Raw genomic sequence first — 17510 nt, 5'->3', positions numbered from 1 at the left:
CCGGCTGGAGAGGAATGCTTCCTCCCTCACTTGCTCTCCCAGTGCTGCTTATGGGGGAAGGAGGGCATGGTACTAAGCTCTCCCCACCAGGCCCATAGCGAGGGGGGGGGGTTCGGGGTTCAACCCCCCCCCTGAAATGTTTCAGATTTTTTTTAAAAAACCTGGTTTACTCATGAATTTTAACTGGTTAATCAAATCCCCATGCTAAGTCTATGAGATGCAAAAAATCAAGAATCCCTCCAGAACTGCAAACACTATCTCAAGCAAATATTGACAATTTATTCACACTGTCATTACTTGCAGCAATAGCCGATGTAGTTGTTCTGGTACAACTGTACCAGGAGCTCCAACTTTATTTGCTTTGTATTAAATGTTTGCTTGCAGTCCTAGGTTTCAGGGACTCTGCAGATAGGTGGCTTCTTTGGTTGCAGTCATAGGGCAAGTCACCTGTCCATCATTTTGGTCCCACCCCTTGCTCAGGGCAATTGGGAAGGGAAGAGAGCCATTTTTAGTTAGTCTCAGCAAGGTAAGCTTATGTAAAGGATGTGTGCAAGCTTCCCCTGTACAAAAGCTTCAACCCTTAAGACCTTCCGGGGGAGAAAGGTCTTAAGAGTCTCCAAAGAATTTCCAGGAAAACAGCCCTAAAGACCAAAGAACTCCAGCTGGAGAATATCTACTGCCTTGCTGGTAGGTCCACGTGGCGTTCGAGACTCAGTTTGACCCAGTAGCGGACCCCACATCAGTAAGGGTTAGATTATAGTCCGCTCTCATCAGCTGTTGGGGCCAAGGCATGATGGAACAGCTCTATGATAATTATAACTGAAAAATAGACTTGTTAAACAATTGCTAATATTTACATTTTAAATAGTGAAATTAAATTCATTAAAAATATTTTAAAAATCACAGAAAACCACTCAACATGCTTCTTTGTTATGGTCCAGATTAGCAATGATAGAGCAATAAGCTAGTTATGATTCCTCTTGGCAATGAAGATCACAAGTATAATTAGCATGCTACTCCCCTTTAAAAATGTCTCCTTTTAATATGTCTGATGTTCCTCTACATCACAGCTTCTGGGAACCTCCCTACCACCAGAAAAGGGGGGCAGAGGGGGTTGGGTCAGCTTCCTTCTATAAATTTTGTGGCTTTTGTGGATGCATACTGCATACAGACAATCCTGATCACACCTGTGTTTGTGTTGCTTCTGTGCTTTTTAAAATAAGGTGCCCTGACTGATCTCATGGCAGACAGTTGACTCATTCCAATCCATCTGATGTTTCCTACATCACAGCTTCTGGGAACCTTCCCATTAGCTGAAGATTGGGGCCAAGGAAGCTGGACCAGCCCGAGAAACCGAGCCCTGAATTGCTTCACCAAGTGCCAAACTGGCTGGAGAGGAATGCTTCCTCCCTCACTTGCTCTCCCAGTGCTGCTCATGGGGGAAGGAGGGCATGGTACTAAGCTCTCCCCACCAGGCCCATAGCGAGGGGGGGGGGTTCGGGGTTCAACCCCCCTGAAATGTTTCAGATTTTTTTAAAAAACTGGTTTACTCATGAATTTTAACTGGTTAATCAAATCCCCATGCTAAGTCTATGAGATGCAAAAAATCAAGAGTCCCTCCAGAACTGCAAGCACTATCTCAAGCAAATATTGACAATTTATTCACACTGTCATTGCTTGCAGCAATAGCCGATGTAGTTGTTCTGGTACAGCTGTACCAGGAGCTCCAACTTTATTTGCTTTGTATTAAATGTTTGTTTGCAGTCCTAGGTTTCAGGGACTCTGCAGATAGGTGGCTTCTTTGGTTGCAGTCATAGGGCAAGTCACCTGTCCATCATTGTTAAGTTTTGGTCCTACCCCTTGCTCAGGGCAATTGGGAAGGGAAGGGAGCCATTTTTAGTTAGTCTCAGCAAGGTAAGCTTATGTAAAGGATGTGTGCAAGCTTCCCCTGTACAAAAGCTTCAACCCTTAAGACCTTCCGGGGGAGAAAGGTCTTAAGAGTCTCCAAAGAATTTCCAGGAAAACAGCCCTAAAGACCAAAGAACTCCAGCTGGAGAACATCTACTGCCTTGCTGGTAGGTCCACGCGGCGTTTGAGACGCAGTTCGACCCGGTAGCGGAGCCCACATCAGTAAGGGTTAGATTACAGTCCTCCTGGGAGAAGTTAAAAAGGGGATTTTCCTTTAAAGAAGAAGTTATTGAAGATAGTTGCCTGCCCTTTGTGGGCAAGATTAGGAATTCACCAGTTGCCTAAAAGCTTGGAATCATTTGCTTAACATTACTGAAGACAAGAGAAGTTTCTGTTTGATTGTTCATTAATAAAAGACTTTGTTGTATTTCTCAAGCCATCTAAAGACTGTTTGTGGTGGAAACCTCTGAGAACTTCTCTTTAGGCCCCCTGGCTTCCTGCTGGGCAAAGGTTGCACATCCTGTTCTAAAGACAATTATTTACAGGCCCAGCCCGGGACAGAACAGTAGTGAAGCAACCAAGTTGGGGAGGGGGGCGGGGATGTTGAATGCTCTCATTTAGGAGGCCAGACTTGGTGGAGGTGGTTGACAAGGGCAGAGCTGAAGGCTATTGAAGGCTGCTCTGCCCCCTGCTGTGCTCTTTGCTTCAGCATGAGCTAGGAGGCAAGTTTCAACCCTCCCCCTGCGAAAATTTCACACACACCCCCGAAAATTTCAACCCCTCCCGAAAATTTTTTCTGGCTACGGCCCTGCTCCCCACATACCCATGAAGAAAAGAAGAAGAAAAAAATAAGGAAGGTAAAGGTGCCAGATGCAAGACTGTCTCCTTGTGTTCCCCTCTGTCTCCCCAGAGTCTTTACTCCTATTTCCATGCCTCCTTTCTACCTACTTCCTCACCTTTTCTTAAAAATCTCATGTATAAAAAGCATACATGAGTCAAGTAACCTTAAGAAGCCCTACTCAAAGCCACTGTCTTTTTTTAAAAGGCAGATCTTGCACAACTGTAGAAATGTGTAACCTTTGTCCCAGCAAAAATAACCGAAAAACATTTTTCTGTTTCTATGACAATTTTGACATTTGAACTAAAAAAAAGAAAAGAAATAATATTATGAAAGTGGAAAGCATGCATGGCTTTACTCTGATAACCTTATCACAAAGGAAAAGTCTACCTCTGATCGCCAGTGGAAGTGTATTTCCAGCCAATACAACAAAGGAGAATTGATCAGTTAGAAAACACTGCCCCCAAAACACACCCTGAGGGACACATCACTGGCACAGCCAATGAGATGAATATGGGAGTAAAACCACACCTGGAAATCCATGCCTCTGACACATGCTAAGGAAAAAGCAACGGATGAAGACAATAAGGATTCTGTCTTCAAAAAGCTACAGGCTGCACACTCTTTGATCCCTGACACCCCACCAAAGAGAACATTCGCTAGTCAATAAAACTAAAAGACATGTGCTTAGTTTAGATTAGAAAACCGTCCCATTGGCAAGATAGCCAGTCACTTGCCTGTTCAGTTTTGGATACTTCAGTTCAGTGCACTTAATGTGGGTTGTTACTGCAGATTGGGCACACACTGAAGTAACTTCTCTAGATTTTCTTCCTGGCTGTAGCTCAGGCTACTTGAAAATGTAATGGAAGACACACATCTAACGGCTCTCCCTGAGGCCTCAAGAGGTTTTGTTTTTCTTGACATTTTTTGCAACAGATCTTTTTAAAGTTAGGATAGCCAGGAGATGGATGGCTTTTCACTTCAGGCATTGGTGGAATGAATTATGTATATTTCTGTGTGCCCAGGATAAGGGGAAATTATGAAGTTGATGTGTCATAAAGCCTCAGTTATTGCCAAAGCCTCACTGTGTTGCTTTTGTTATAGTCTTTTGAAATGTATTTGTCATTCCTAATTATTATGTTTAAATAATTGTTTAGTTTACAAAACACACATTTCAAAAATGTGTATCCGAATTATGTCTGTGTATGGCCTATGTGTAGCCATAAAATGCAGTTCATCTTCATATGTGGTGATACATATCATAGAATCATAGAATCATAGAATCAAAGAGTTGGAAAAGACCTCATGGGCCAACCAGTCCAACCGCCTGCCAAGAAGCAGGAATATTGCATTCAAATCACCCCTGACAGATGGCCATCCAGCCTCTGCTTAAAAGCTTCCAAAGAAGGAGCCTCAACCACACCACAGAGAGTTCCACTGCTGAACGGCTCTCACAGTCAGGAAGTTCTTCCTCATGTTCAGATGGAATCTCCTTTCTTGTAGTTTGAAGCCATTGTTTCGCGTCCTAGTCTCCAGGGAAGCAGAAAACAAGCTTGCTCCCTCCTCCCTGTGGCTTCCTCTCACATATTTATATATGGCTATCATATCTCCTCTCAGCCTTCTCTTCTTCAGGCTAAACATGCCCAGTTGGCATGTTCTACAGATATCTGTAGAATATCTGCCACTGATGGATGATGAAAAGATGATGAAAAGCTCTTACAGTGGGAATGAAAAATATACAGTTTTCTAAATATTGTTGGGAGTACTCCCAACAATTTTAGCCAACATAGCCAATAGTGAGGATTACTGGTCCTGCATGCTTTAGTCCAACAACATCCAGAGGGATCCATAATTCTCAAAACTGTCACACATATTTGTCATAAACTCTTTGAGGACTCTTCCAAACAGGCCCAATATCCCAGGATCTGATCCCAGTTTATCTGGAAGTGGGCACTCATATAATCCAGTTTAAAGCAGAAAACCTGGGATCAGATCCTGGGATATAGGGCCTGTCTGGCGGGCCCTGAGTTAATATATAGGAGAGGCCCATGGCCAGGATTTTGATTCGGGGGGAGCTGAGTTTGATTCGGGGGGGGGGGGGGACTGAGTCTGAGTGAAAGAGGGTCTAACCTAGCAAACCTTTTGTATCATTACCTCAATATTCCCGTGCATATGGGATATATTGATCATGGTGATCAGATCATGGTATGAATAAACATAACAGTTTAAATAATGTACCAGTAAGGCCTTCTCGTGGACCACCATGAGAATTTTTTTTTGGGGGGGGGGGAGTGTATAGGAGGCACTGCCTACACTTCAAAGTCTTATGTAAATCCTAAGCATAGGTCCACATATAGAAATAGTTTCATAAGAAAACAAGCTTTTTTCAGGCCAAGGGAATGTCCATATGTCATGTGGCTTCCACACTTCCACACAGTTACTTCTGGAAATGCAAGCAGCTTCCAACTCTGAGCAGGAATTTGAGGGAGAATCATGGTCCTAGTATAGATTACATGGAAATTCTGCTGTTATGATCTTGTGAGTTAGTATGAGTATGAAACTGACTACTTCATCAAATGGGCTCCTTTTCTTATCATATGCTGCTTGCTCTCCCCTTTCTCAGCGGAGACAATTACACAATATACATGTACTCCCAGCCAGGCTCTGTCAGGAAAAAGTGAGAGCAAGCTATGCATGCCACTGCCACAGCAACACAGGAAGCTTCCCATCAGGCCCGTAGCCAGGATTTCGTTTCGGGGGGGGGGGGGGGGGGGGGGCTAAAAAATTTTCAGGGAGGGTTCGGGGGGGGCTGAGTTTCGGGGGGGGGTGAGTCTGAGTGAAAGAGGGTCTAGCCTAGCAAACCTTTTGTATCATTACTCGAATACCCCCATGCATATGGGATATATTGAGTATGGTGATCAGATCATGATATGAATAAACATAACAGTTTAAATAATGCACCAGTAAGGCCTTTTCGCGAACCACCATGAGAATTTCGGGGGGGGCTGAAGCCCCCCGAGGCCCCCCCCCCCCCCCGGCTACATGCCTGCTTCCCATGTTGCCTTCAGGACAATGGAGGAAGCCAAGCCATGACATCTCCCCCACATGCTGTGGTCCCAGGTAAGTCACACAATGTGGGACATGGAGCTACAGGTTCTCCATGTCTCCATTGTGTGATGAATTCATAAACTTTTGTGATGAGGTCCTTAGGATGAATCTCCCGTGTAGAATTAATACAGTTTGATAACACTTTAACTGCAATGTTTTGATGCTATGGAATCTTGGGAGTTGTAGTTGATGAGACACCAACACTCTTTTCCAGAGATAGGTAAAGGCCCTGACAAACTACAGCTCCCATTAATTCCATAGCATTGAGCCCTGGCAGTTAAGGTAGTGTCAAACTACATTAATTCTACAGTTGTGATGCATCCTTTTATATGGTCTTCTGCAGCACCATTTAGGATTAAATCAAGATTGTCTTCTCTTTGGTTAATTCATATGTTTCAGGGTACTGTTTTTCATGGTAAAAAGTAGAAATCTTACCTCTTTGTTTGTAACCAGATCATACATTTATCCAAGAATAATTGAACTTGCTGGTTATAACATTTAGATTTTACTGCTCATCTGTCCAACCTTATTTTGCTGCCCATCTTAACACCCCTCAGAATTTTTTTTAGTAAGTAGCATGATGACCTGTTGAATTACTTCCTAGTATTATTATGCAGCATGATATAGTGGAAGAGGGTTTTTTTTTTCAATTTTTGGAAAAGTTTTTAATTTAAGTTTGACATTGTGCTTCAGTATTTAGAGTGGCACCACACCAAGTCCTTCCTTGTATTTTCTGTAGAATTCATGTACAGATTTTTTTTTCATGTCAGGAGTGACTTGAGAAACTGCAAGTCGCTTCTGGTGTGAGAGAATTGGCCGTCTGCAAGGACGTTGCCCAGGGGACACCTGGATGTTTTGATGGTTTTACCATCCTTGTGGGAGGCTTCTCTCATGTCCCCGCATGAGGAGCTGGAGCTGATAGAGGGAGCTCATTCGCCTCTCCCTAAATTCGAACCTGCAACCTGTCGGTCTTCAGTCCTGCTGGCACAGGGGTTTAACCCACTGTGCCATAGGTGGCTCCCATGTACAGATGACTGTCTCACATTGTTTTTTCATTGCCACTAGGTATCTATTATGCATTTCTGTGGCTTCATCTTCACTGACTGTATCAGGGCCAGTCTGGAGAAGAAACTGGTGATGGAAACACTCAACACTGGAATCCCACCTAATTTCATTTGGGAGGCCATTCCATCAGTATATTTCACAATGGAGAAGTGCATCCTTTACATTGCATCCAAAGAAGCTTCACACAACCACAGTACAATAAAATAAGATGTAAGGATCAAGGCATTTTACATAGGAGAAGATGGTATCTCAGATAACCTGACCTTGAACCATATAGAACCTTATAACCTTACAACCACAACAACAACAACAACAATTTTTTATTGATTAGCCAGTTGGCCTTATCAAAAACAGACAGTGCAAGCACAACATACAACATAAAACATAAGTCTGGTCCTATTAAAATAGAATACAAGAATACAAACCTTACCTTTAGCATGGTTTGATTTCTCATTGCTATCAAGTGCACATCTTTCTGCAAACAAGTTATTAGTACACAATAGGGATGCACCAATACAGTCTGACTGCTAGATTCTTCTCTTTTTTTTGTAACATGATTTTTATTGATAGTTACACAGAAAAGTATAAAGTAACATAAGATATAAAGTACAACGTAACAATAACAGAACTTAGAAATCTACAAATCAACAATCATCAATTAACTGCTACACATCACATCATCAATATAAAAAATAAAGAAAAAATAAAAAATAAAAGTGAAATTCAGACTTCCGTTCTTCTTCCTTCACTTTTCCTTGATTTTATTTTATTTGCCTTTTTCCTCTCAATAAAAAAAATTGAGAGAGGAGAGAGAGGGTTTATATCAAAAGAATTTTCTCTCCAACATTTTATTTATCTTATCAATCTTATATTCGTTCAGTGTTACTTTTTCATGCAATCTTCTAAAACTTTCCAGTCTGTCCTTTTTGTTCCTTTCCCATTATTTTGCCTAAGCCAGAATGTCAGTTCATTCATGTCCTTGATATCCATTTTTTCCCAACCATTGTGTCTTTGAAGGAATCGAATCCTGTTTCCAGAGTTTGGCAAAGACAATTCTGACTGCTGTCGCAAAAAAGTGAATAGTTTTCCAATTTTGATCTCTCTAAATGTCTCTGAATTGAACATTCCTAATAAATAAAATTCTGGTTGCATGGGGAATTCAATATTCAATTTTTTAAACTTCCTAGGTGCAAAGATTACTGCAGATGCAGACTGTAGCCAGGAAATCAGAAGATGCTTACTTCTTGGGAGGAGAGCAATGTCCAGTCTCGATAAAATAGTGAAGAGTAGAGACATCAGACTGGCAACAAAGATCCGCCTAGTCAAAGCCATGGTATTCCCTGTTGTCACCTACGGATGTGAGAGCTGGACCTTAGGGAAGGCTGAGTGAAGGAAGATCGATGCTTTTGAGCTGTGGTGTTAGAGGAAAGTTCTGAGAGTGCCTTGGACTGCGAGAAGATCCAACCAGTCCATCCTCCAGGAAATAAAGCCCGACTGCTCACTGGAGGGAAAGATACTAGAGACAAAGTTGAAGTACTTTGGCCACATCATGAGGAGACAGGAAAGCCTAGAGAAGACAATTATGCTGGGGAAAGTGGAAGGCAAAAGGAAGAGGGGCCGACCAAGGGCAAGATGGATGGATGGCATCCTTGAAGTGACTGGACTGACCTTGAGGGAGCTGGGGGTGGTAACGGCCGACAGGGAGCTCTGGCGTTGGCTGGTCCATGAGGTCACGAAAAGTCGGAGACGACTGAACGAATGAACAACAACAACAACATGGCTGCGAGATTCTGTTGTTATCACAACTTCCAAACCATGTTCAAAAGTAGCCTCACATAATGTATTTTATGATACCTCTGAGGATGCTTGCCATAGATGCAGGCAAAACATCAGGAGAGAATGCCTCTAGACCATGGCCATATAGCTCGAAAAAACCTACAACAACCCAGTGATTCCGGCCATGAAAGCCTTCAACAATACATATTTTATGATAGTCTTGTCATGAGGTTACCAAAGTTTGTATTACCGTGGCAAGACTTTCCCCATCCAGGAATAATCATAGCGATCTTATCAGAGAAGCCAGGTAACAATACCTTCTTCTAGAACTTCACTTTCCCCTGATTTTGGGAAACCATCATCCTAGTACATCATTATTCAATCCTTGGATGTCTTTTCCTCTAACCTTTCTGTCTTGATCAGGCTTTTCAGTTGCAAAATAAGTGATTTGTTCCCTGAGAACCAGGAGCGCATCATGTGTCTTGTGTCAACCGCACTTACAAGTCTTAACATTATGCCACTGAATATTTTGTAGAGCATTGGTGGGAATCATGCAGCCCTCCAGATTTGTTGGAAGCATTTTCAGACCTATTAATCAAAGCCAATAATGAGGAATGTTTCAATGTGAGAATATCTGGAGTGCCACATGAATCCCTCCCCTGAAGTAGAGGTACCATAGTTACACTATCATCCAATTAAATCCTCAGCTGAAACAATAACATATGTTTGTTTTTAAAAAATTAGACCACCCCCCCAGTGACAACTTCTCACAGTACTAAGCGTTTTGATTTCCATGTGTAATAATTGTCAAGTTTTCAAAATATTTTTATCTCTATGTATAAAAAGGTCGTGCCTCAAAAGTTTCAGAATGTTTTGATAGAAATCAATACAGTGAAGGTCAAGCTCTCCAAAAAAACATATTTTGGATGTTTTATTTAGTGGACTTACAGCATTACAAATGACTCACATGGGATAAAAATAAAAATTGTAATCTGATGTCATGTCCTTTCTGGAATGGTGGAAGTCTTGGATGTTAGAGTTTAAAAGCGAGATTTGAATACATCATGGAAAATGTGGTTCTTCCTACTTTTTCCAATTGAAGCATAGCTAAACACTTTGATTCTTTCTATTAGGGCTGGGCGGTTTCGTTCGTTAATTTCGTAATTCGTTAATAGTTCGTTATTTTTCTTGAATACGAAGCGATAACAAACCATCCAGGAGCAACTAAAAAATGAAACGAATTTTTAAAGCTATTTTGTAATTGTTTTGTAATTGTTATTATTTCAGCTCCCGGGCTGCAAAGGGGCCCGAGCAGGGGCAAGGAGAAGGGAAGGCAGGCGAGAGAGAGAGACTGAGCGAGCAAGCTCCCTTCCCGGCCTGGCTTCCTCCCCTCGCTCCCCTGGCTCCCCCCGCCCCCTTCTTCCCCCTTTTCCCGGCTCACCTGGGCATGCACACCCCACACATGCCCGGCCCGGCACAGGGGTGGTCCGGCGTGCCCGCTCGGCGGGGCCCTGGCATCCGCCGCCCTGGGAAAGACCCCCACCCAGCAGCAGCGGCAAGGCCGACGACGCTGCAGTTCCTGACTCCCCCGATCGCCTACCCCGCCGGGAAAAGGAAACGCAGGAGGAGGCGCAGCAACGAGACGGAGGTGACCGCCCGGTTGGTAGGGAGGGAGAGGGAGGGAGGGATAGAGAGGGGGCGGACTAAAACTATTATTAAAAACTATTATTATTAAAACTATTATTTAAAACTAATATTTTCATGTTGCGCAACCGCGTCCACCATTTTAACGAATTGATTAGTTAATAATAACGAAATTTCGTAAATACCGAACTTTTAAAAAGGAAAATTTTGTAATTATTTTAAATATCGAAACAAAAACCCCCCCAAATACAAATCGATTTTAGAAACAAATTTTTGCGTTGTTACCCAGGCCTACTTTCTATGATAAGTTTAGGTCATGCAGCTAACAATATAGATGTTACATAACCAGAATAAACTCCAGCACTTTGGACTTTATTGCACTTATCTGCTGTCTCACCGCAATTTAGGTTACTTAAGGTAACAGAAATATCCCAGAATAATGCTCATTTTCTCATGTCTCTATAGTAGTGCTATGGCACTGGTTTGGGATCTATGATCTCAGGTTTTCTCTTTGGTGTAACCTCCAAAACCCTAAATTACCACGACTTCACTGTTATAGTAATATGGAGGAAACAATTAAAAGAACAGAAAAATGGGAGAGCAGAACAGTTATGCTGACACGTAATTGCTGGCATATTGAAACAGAAGAAAGGGAACTATCATACTAAGACAGGGATCCTCAAACTATTTAAGCCAAGGGCTGATTCATGGTCCCTCAGACAGTTGCGGGGACAGGGGCATCTCAGCCCATTATGCAAAGTAAGCATTTGCAGTATAGTTTATTTTGCCCAGGGGCGCTCTTGAGGCGCTCTTGGGGGAAAATAGACCTTGACATATGCAAGTTGTAGTTATTGGGATGTATAGTTCACCTACAATCAAAGAGCATTCTGAACTCCACCAATGATGGAATTGAACCAAATATGGCACACAGAACTCCCATGACAAACACAAAATATATATCAGTGATTGGTTGGGGGGGGCACTAAAAGTTGGGGGGTGCCAAAATACTGTTTGCTTACCATTGAAAATTACCTAGGGCCGCCTCTGTGCGGGGAGGTGGGGTGGGGTTATAATTTGAAAAAAATGACTGTATTCCTATGAACACTGCATATATCTTATTTGTAATGGAAAAAAATAGGATCATACAATTATAGAGTTGGACAAGACCCCTTGGGCCAACCCGTCCAACCCCCTGCCAAGAAACAGGAAAATCACCTTCAAAGCACCCCTGTCAGATGGCCATCCAGCCTCTGTTTAAAAGCCTCCAAAGAAGGAGCCACCACCACACTCTGGGGCAGAGAGTTCCACTGCTGAATGGCTCTTGGAGATAGGAAGTTCTTCCTAGTGTTCAGATGGAATCTCCTTTCCTGCAGCTTGAAGCTCATGTATTGCGGCCCCTACTCAATTTTCAAGTGCTTTCTCATAAAGAGGATTTTTTAAAAAAATGTTAAAAAATTCCTATGAAAATGAAATTCACAAAGGTTTCTATCCCTAGTTCTCACCATTCCATGGGTCATGTCCACATCCTCGGGATGTACAAATTAACAAGACATCATCACTAGAACTGTTAATATTCAACTTGAAAATCCCAAGCTGTCCTTGCTGCTTGTGGGTTTCAACTATTTTAAATGTCTGATTAAATAAACTTTCACATGCTAAACATGAATTAAAATAAAGAAATATTTTAATAACCATTCTCACTGATTAAAACACCTGACAGCAAAGTAAATAACTAGGCACACATGTAGGCAAGTGCTGTAGTACTTTAAAGTGAACTGTTTTGTTAGTATTTTAATCAGTTAATGGTATTTAGCTATTTTTTTAAAAAAATGAAGACCATCTTGAGTCCAAATTTTGGGAGAAGGATGAGGAGTTGGAGGAGGAGGAAGAAGGAGGAAGAAGGAGGAAGAAGGAGGAGGAGGAGGAGGAGGAGGAGGAGGAGGAGGAGGAGGAGGAGGAGAAGGAGAAGGAGAAGGAGAAGGACATGTTTATGAAGAAGAGAAGGCTGAGAGGAGATATGATAGCCATGTATAAATATGTGAGAGGAAGCCACAGGGAGGAGAGAGCAAGCTTGTTTTCTGCTTCCTTGGAGACTAGGACGCGGAACAATGGCTTCAAACTACAAGAGAGTTGATTCCACCTGAACATGAGGAAAAACTTCCTGACTGTGAGAGCCATTCAGCAGTGGAACTCTCTGCCCTGGAGTGTGGTGGAGGCTCCTTCTTTGGAAGCTTTTAAACAGAGGCTGGATGGCCATCTGTCAGGGGTGATTTGAATGCAACATTCCTGCTTCTTGGCAGGGGGTTGGACTGGATGGCCCATGAGGTCTCTTCCAACTCTTTGATTCTATGATTCTAGGAGGAGAAGGAGAAGGAGAAGGAGAAGGAGATGGAGATGGAGATGGAGAAGGAGAAGGAGAAGGAGAAGGAGAAGGAGAAGAAATCCAAGAGTAGAGTTTAGTTCTAGGTTTTTAAAAAATCATGCTAAAGAACCATCTTGATAGTACAAAAAATTGTTGACTCTTCAGCAGTGTTGCTCAGTTAATTACTAAAGTCCTCTATAGCCCTTCAAATATGGAGTGAGCTTTGGATAGAGGTGTGAAAAGCACCTCCTGAAACCAACAAGCTAGTTTTCATTCAGGAATGTGATTCAGTGGTGGGTGGGGGACTCTGGGAGTGATCGAGCAAAAAATAATGTTTCCAAGCTTTGTTGCTGTTCATGAAACTGCACATACACACTGACATATAATCTTTACATGAAGGAGCTAAAGTTCAAATAAATGTCTGGAGACTGAGCTGCACACCATGATTCACATTTGCCTATTTCCTCACTTTAAAAGCCTCTTAAATTCCATTCAAATCGGGCTTGCAAAATGTTATGGGACATAGTATCCTATATCTTTTTCCCCTGTGACTAATTAACTAGTCTTGACTGTGTCTACACGCGTGTGCGCACATGCACACACACCGAGTAGCAGTAAAGTAATATTTTGAATAATGACATAATGTCTAAGATTAACAGAAACCTATTAAAGTCTTGCTTGCTTGCTTTTTTTCTGTGCAGAGTTTGTAGCTTGAGCCTGCAGGCAATGGACTCATGAAATGATTTTTGGATTTGAACTTAGGAGTGTAATAATTTGTCTTACCAAGACGGACTTATTTTTTTGGCCAGAACCAGTTAAGCTAAGCTACTAATTGCTATAAATGATATAACCTCTTCCTTGTGCCATGCTGAGTATGTAATTGGAACCTGGACAGCAGCAAAATGGAGAAGGTACAGGTCACTAGGAACTAAAGTGAGGATGTCTGTGGGAGAGATTTTATTTCAAGAAGACTTCCTCTAGACACCATGAAATGCTATCGTATTAATACTGAGGGTCTCTTATACACAAACCTCTTAAAGTGGCTGTACATGTATAGAGCTCTCTGTAATCTTGTTACAGTGGAAGAGACAGAATCCATTCTAAAACTAGGTAAGGGAAAATCCACCACTCTATCACCACCACCCCCAAATGTCATCCAGGTATCCTCCAAAGTATTTTTATAAAAGTCACTAGGGGGGCAGGGTAACACCAATACCAACAGAAGTTAATAAGTTCCCCTTGTTGACCCTGTTTTGCATATTGGACACAACTTTCCTAGATAATACAATGATTTGGACCAGGACCCCTCACAGCATCATGGTCAAAGCATGGACTTTTAAATTCTCCATTTATTTTCTTCATGAGCCTTTAAGGTACATCTAGGCATGGCATGAATTTCAGTTCCTCCCCTGCATTACTTTGTTCCACTTTTTAAAAAATCAGTATGAAGATTTGGACAGAATTTTTTACCCATTTATTTTGATACATGTCTTTTTCCACACTGTTATTTATTTATTTATTTATTTATTTATTTATGTATTTAAAAAATATATATTCCACCCTTCTCACCCCAAAGGGAACTCAAGGTGGAGCACAGCATATATATGGCAAACATTCAATGCTGGGACAAGGATTCATTATATGCATACATAAACATTAAAAATATTGGGTTGTTGTAGGTTTTTTCGGGCTATATGGCCATGTTCTAGAGGCATTCTAGAACATGGCCATATAGCCAGAAAAAACCTACAACAACCCAGTGATTCCGGCCATGAAAGCCTTCAACAATACATTAAAAATATTTCTCTCAATGTTCAAATTCACTGTTTAAAACCGTCTTGGTCATCTGTGGCCTGGCAAAGTTTCCTATTGCTGCTTTATTGCACTGTCCTGAAAGCTTAGTCCAATAGCCAGGTTTTTAACATCCTTCTGAAGGACAGGAGGGAGGGGTCGATCTGATCTCACCAGGAAGGGAGTTTGTCTCACATGGGCATTTTTTGTATCCAAGTTTGTCCAATATATCCATTTTTATAAGCATTTTTTGTATAAGACATTTTCTCTTCTAGCGATTGTATTTCTGGTTTCTACAAACAGTTGTGAAAGATGGACAGCAATTAATTGATTTGCAATGCAGTGCTGGAAGAGAGTTCTGGGAATACCATGGACTACCAGAATAACAAAACATTAGCTCGCAGAGCAAATCAAGCCTGAATGTCCCATAGATGCAAAAATGATCAAATTGAGGCTATTGTACTTTGGGCATATCATGAGATGATATAACTCAATAGAAAAGAAACATGGAGAAGCCCCTCTCTTGTGTCAACTTTGCTTGTAATCGTACGCAATAGACCTAAAAGAAAATTGGCTGAAGGTGGCGCACAGATGGTATATGACCCCTAAGAAATTAAGTAACTCCCACAAAAATATAAACATAAAATGCTGGAAATGCGGAAACATAGAGGGTTCATATTTCCATATGTGGTGGTCGTGCCCAAAAGCTAAATTGCACTGGAAAAAATTAAAGAAATTACACAGGAAATGCTACATATAAAAATCCCACTTAAACCGGAGATATATCTATTAGGCATAACAGACTCAAAGATGGATAAAAACACAGACAAACTCCTATTCTTACTAAATACAGCAGCAAGAATTTGCTATGCAAAACTCTGGAAGAAAGAAGACATTCCAGAAATTAGGGACTGGACAGAAAAAATCCTAGATATTAGGAATATGGACAGATTAACATACTTGATATCAAAAAATAATGGAACCCCAATAAAAGAAACTGACTGGACAGATGTGACAAATTACTTAAAATAAGGAAATAGAAATACAGCAATAAAAATAGAGGAGAAAAAAATAGGAAGAAAATACGGATGGAAGAAAGAAAAGGAAAATCCACTCGAAAGATATAAAGGAAGTCAACGAGGGAGACATATTCCAGCTGTCCCCATTGTTTGTTTTTAAATCTTTGCTACTTCTATTATTTTTTTTCTTCTCTATTTCTTTTTCTCCCTCTATCTCTCTCTTCTCTCTTTCCCTTCTTCTATCCTCCCCCCTTCTCCTTTCCTCTTCTTTCTCCCTTTTTTTCTTTTTCTTTCTTTCTTTTCTCTCTTTTATTATATATTATCACTTTTCTCAGTTTATTTGCACTGTATGTTATAAAATGAAAACTCTAGTAAAGATGATATATATATATCGTGGTGGGACTGAGAGAAGGACCTCTTCTAATGATCTTAGGGCCTGGACTGACTCATACAAGAAACTATGGTCTGCCAGACAGTCATATAGGACATTATAGATTATCATAACCATCACTTTGAAACATCCCCAAGATAGATTAAGACTGAAACAGGAGTACATCATTGGAAGAGTCTGGCTGCACCTCAAATAAGCTTTTGCTTAACCCACCTCCTCTAATGCTCCCCAGCAAGTCATGAAAAATGCACAACCCAGTGCACTGATCCGCAAACAATTTTTGTTTTTGACTATGTTTTCCTGACTCTTCCAGCCCAGGAATGGACAAATTTAAGCCCTTCAGGTGTTTTGGACTTCAACTCCCAGAAATCCCAGGCAGCTTAATGGCTATTAGGAATTATGAGAGTTGAAGTCCAAAACATCTAGAAGGCTGAAGCTTGCCCATGCCTGCTCTAGCCAGTATGGCTAAGACAGTGGTTCTCAACCTGGGGGTCAGGACCCCTGGGGGGGGGTCACGAGGGGGTGTCAGAGGGGTCGTCAAAGACCATCAGAAAACACAGTATTTTCTGTTTGCCATGGGGGTTGTATGTGGAATGTTTGGGCCAATTCTATCATTGGTGGGGTTCAGAATGCTCTTTGATTGTAGGTGGACTATAAATCCCAGCAACCAAAACTACCAAATGTCATGGTCTATTGCCCCCAATCTCCACTGGTGTTCACATTTGGGCAGCTTGAGTATTCATGCTAAGATCCAGATCCATCATTGTTTGAGTCCACAGTGCTCTCTGGGTGTAGGTGAACTACAACTCCAAAACTCAAGGTCAATGCCCTTCCAGTCTTTTCTGTTGGTCATGGGAGTTCTGTGTGCCAAGTTTGGTTCAATTCCATTGTTGGTGGAGTTCTGAGTGCTCTTTGATCGTAGGTGAACCCTAATATACCCCAGCAACTACAACTCCCAAATGATAAAATCAATCTCCCTCAACCCCACCAATATTCAAATTTGGGTGTATTGTGTATTTGTGCCAAATTTGGTCCAATGCATGAAAATACATCCTGTATATCAGATATTTACATTAGAATTTATAACAGTAGCAAAATTACAATTATGAAGTAGCAACGAAAATGTTATGATTGGGGATCACCACAACATGAGGAACTGTATTAAGGGGTTGTGGCATTAGGAAGGTTGAGAAACACTGGGTTAGGATATTATGGAAACTGTAGTCCTAAAAAAAAGATTTGCAATCTTAGCCTTAGTATCACCCAAAGAGCTGCTAATGAAATAGGACTGGCAAAGTTAGCTGCACAATTATATCACAACAGGCATTTTTTCTTGGTAGATTTTACCGGGTAATAAATGTAAGAAAAGGTAGTACATGGTAGCCATGCATCCCCTGACCATTTAATTCTGGTCTGATATAGCAGAAAATGGACATTTATGAACATTATTGTGAAATGTGTGAAAATCACATAACAAGAGCCTTTCAGCTTACTTCTTCTCAGTTGCTGGGCTGCAGCCTCTCATTCACACTATCCCTTTTGTACGCTCCTGTAGGAAACTGTGACTTGTTCCATTTTTTTCATATCTTTATAAGGCCTTAAATGATA

The sequence above is a fragment of the Anolis sagrei genome, chromosome 4, assembly GCF_037176765.1.
Source record: "Anolis sagrei isolate rAnoSag1 chromosome 4, rAnoSag1.mat, whole genome shotgun sequence".
Classification (NCBI taxonomy): domain Eukaryota; kingdom Metazoa; phylum Chordata; class Lepidosauria; order Squamata; family Dactyloidae; genus Anolis; species Anolis sagrei.
This window is presented reverse-complemented; position numbering follows the sequence as displayed.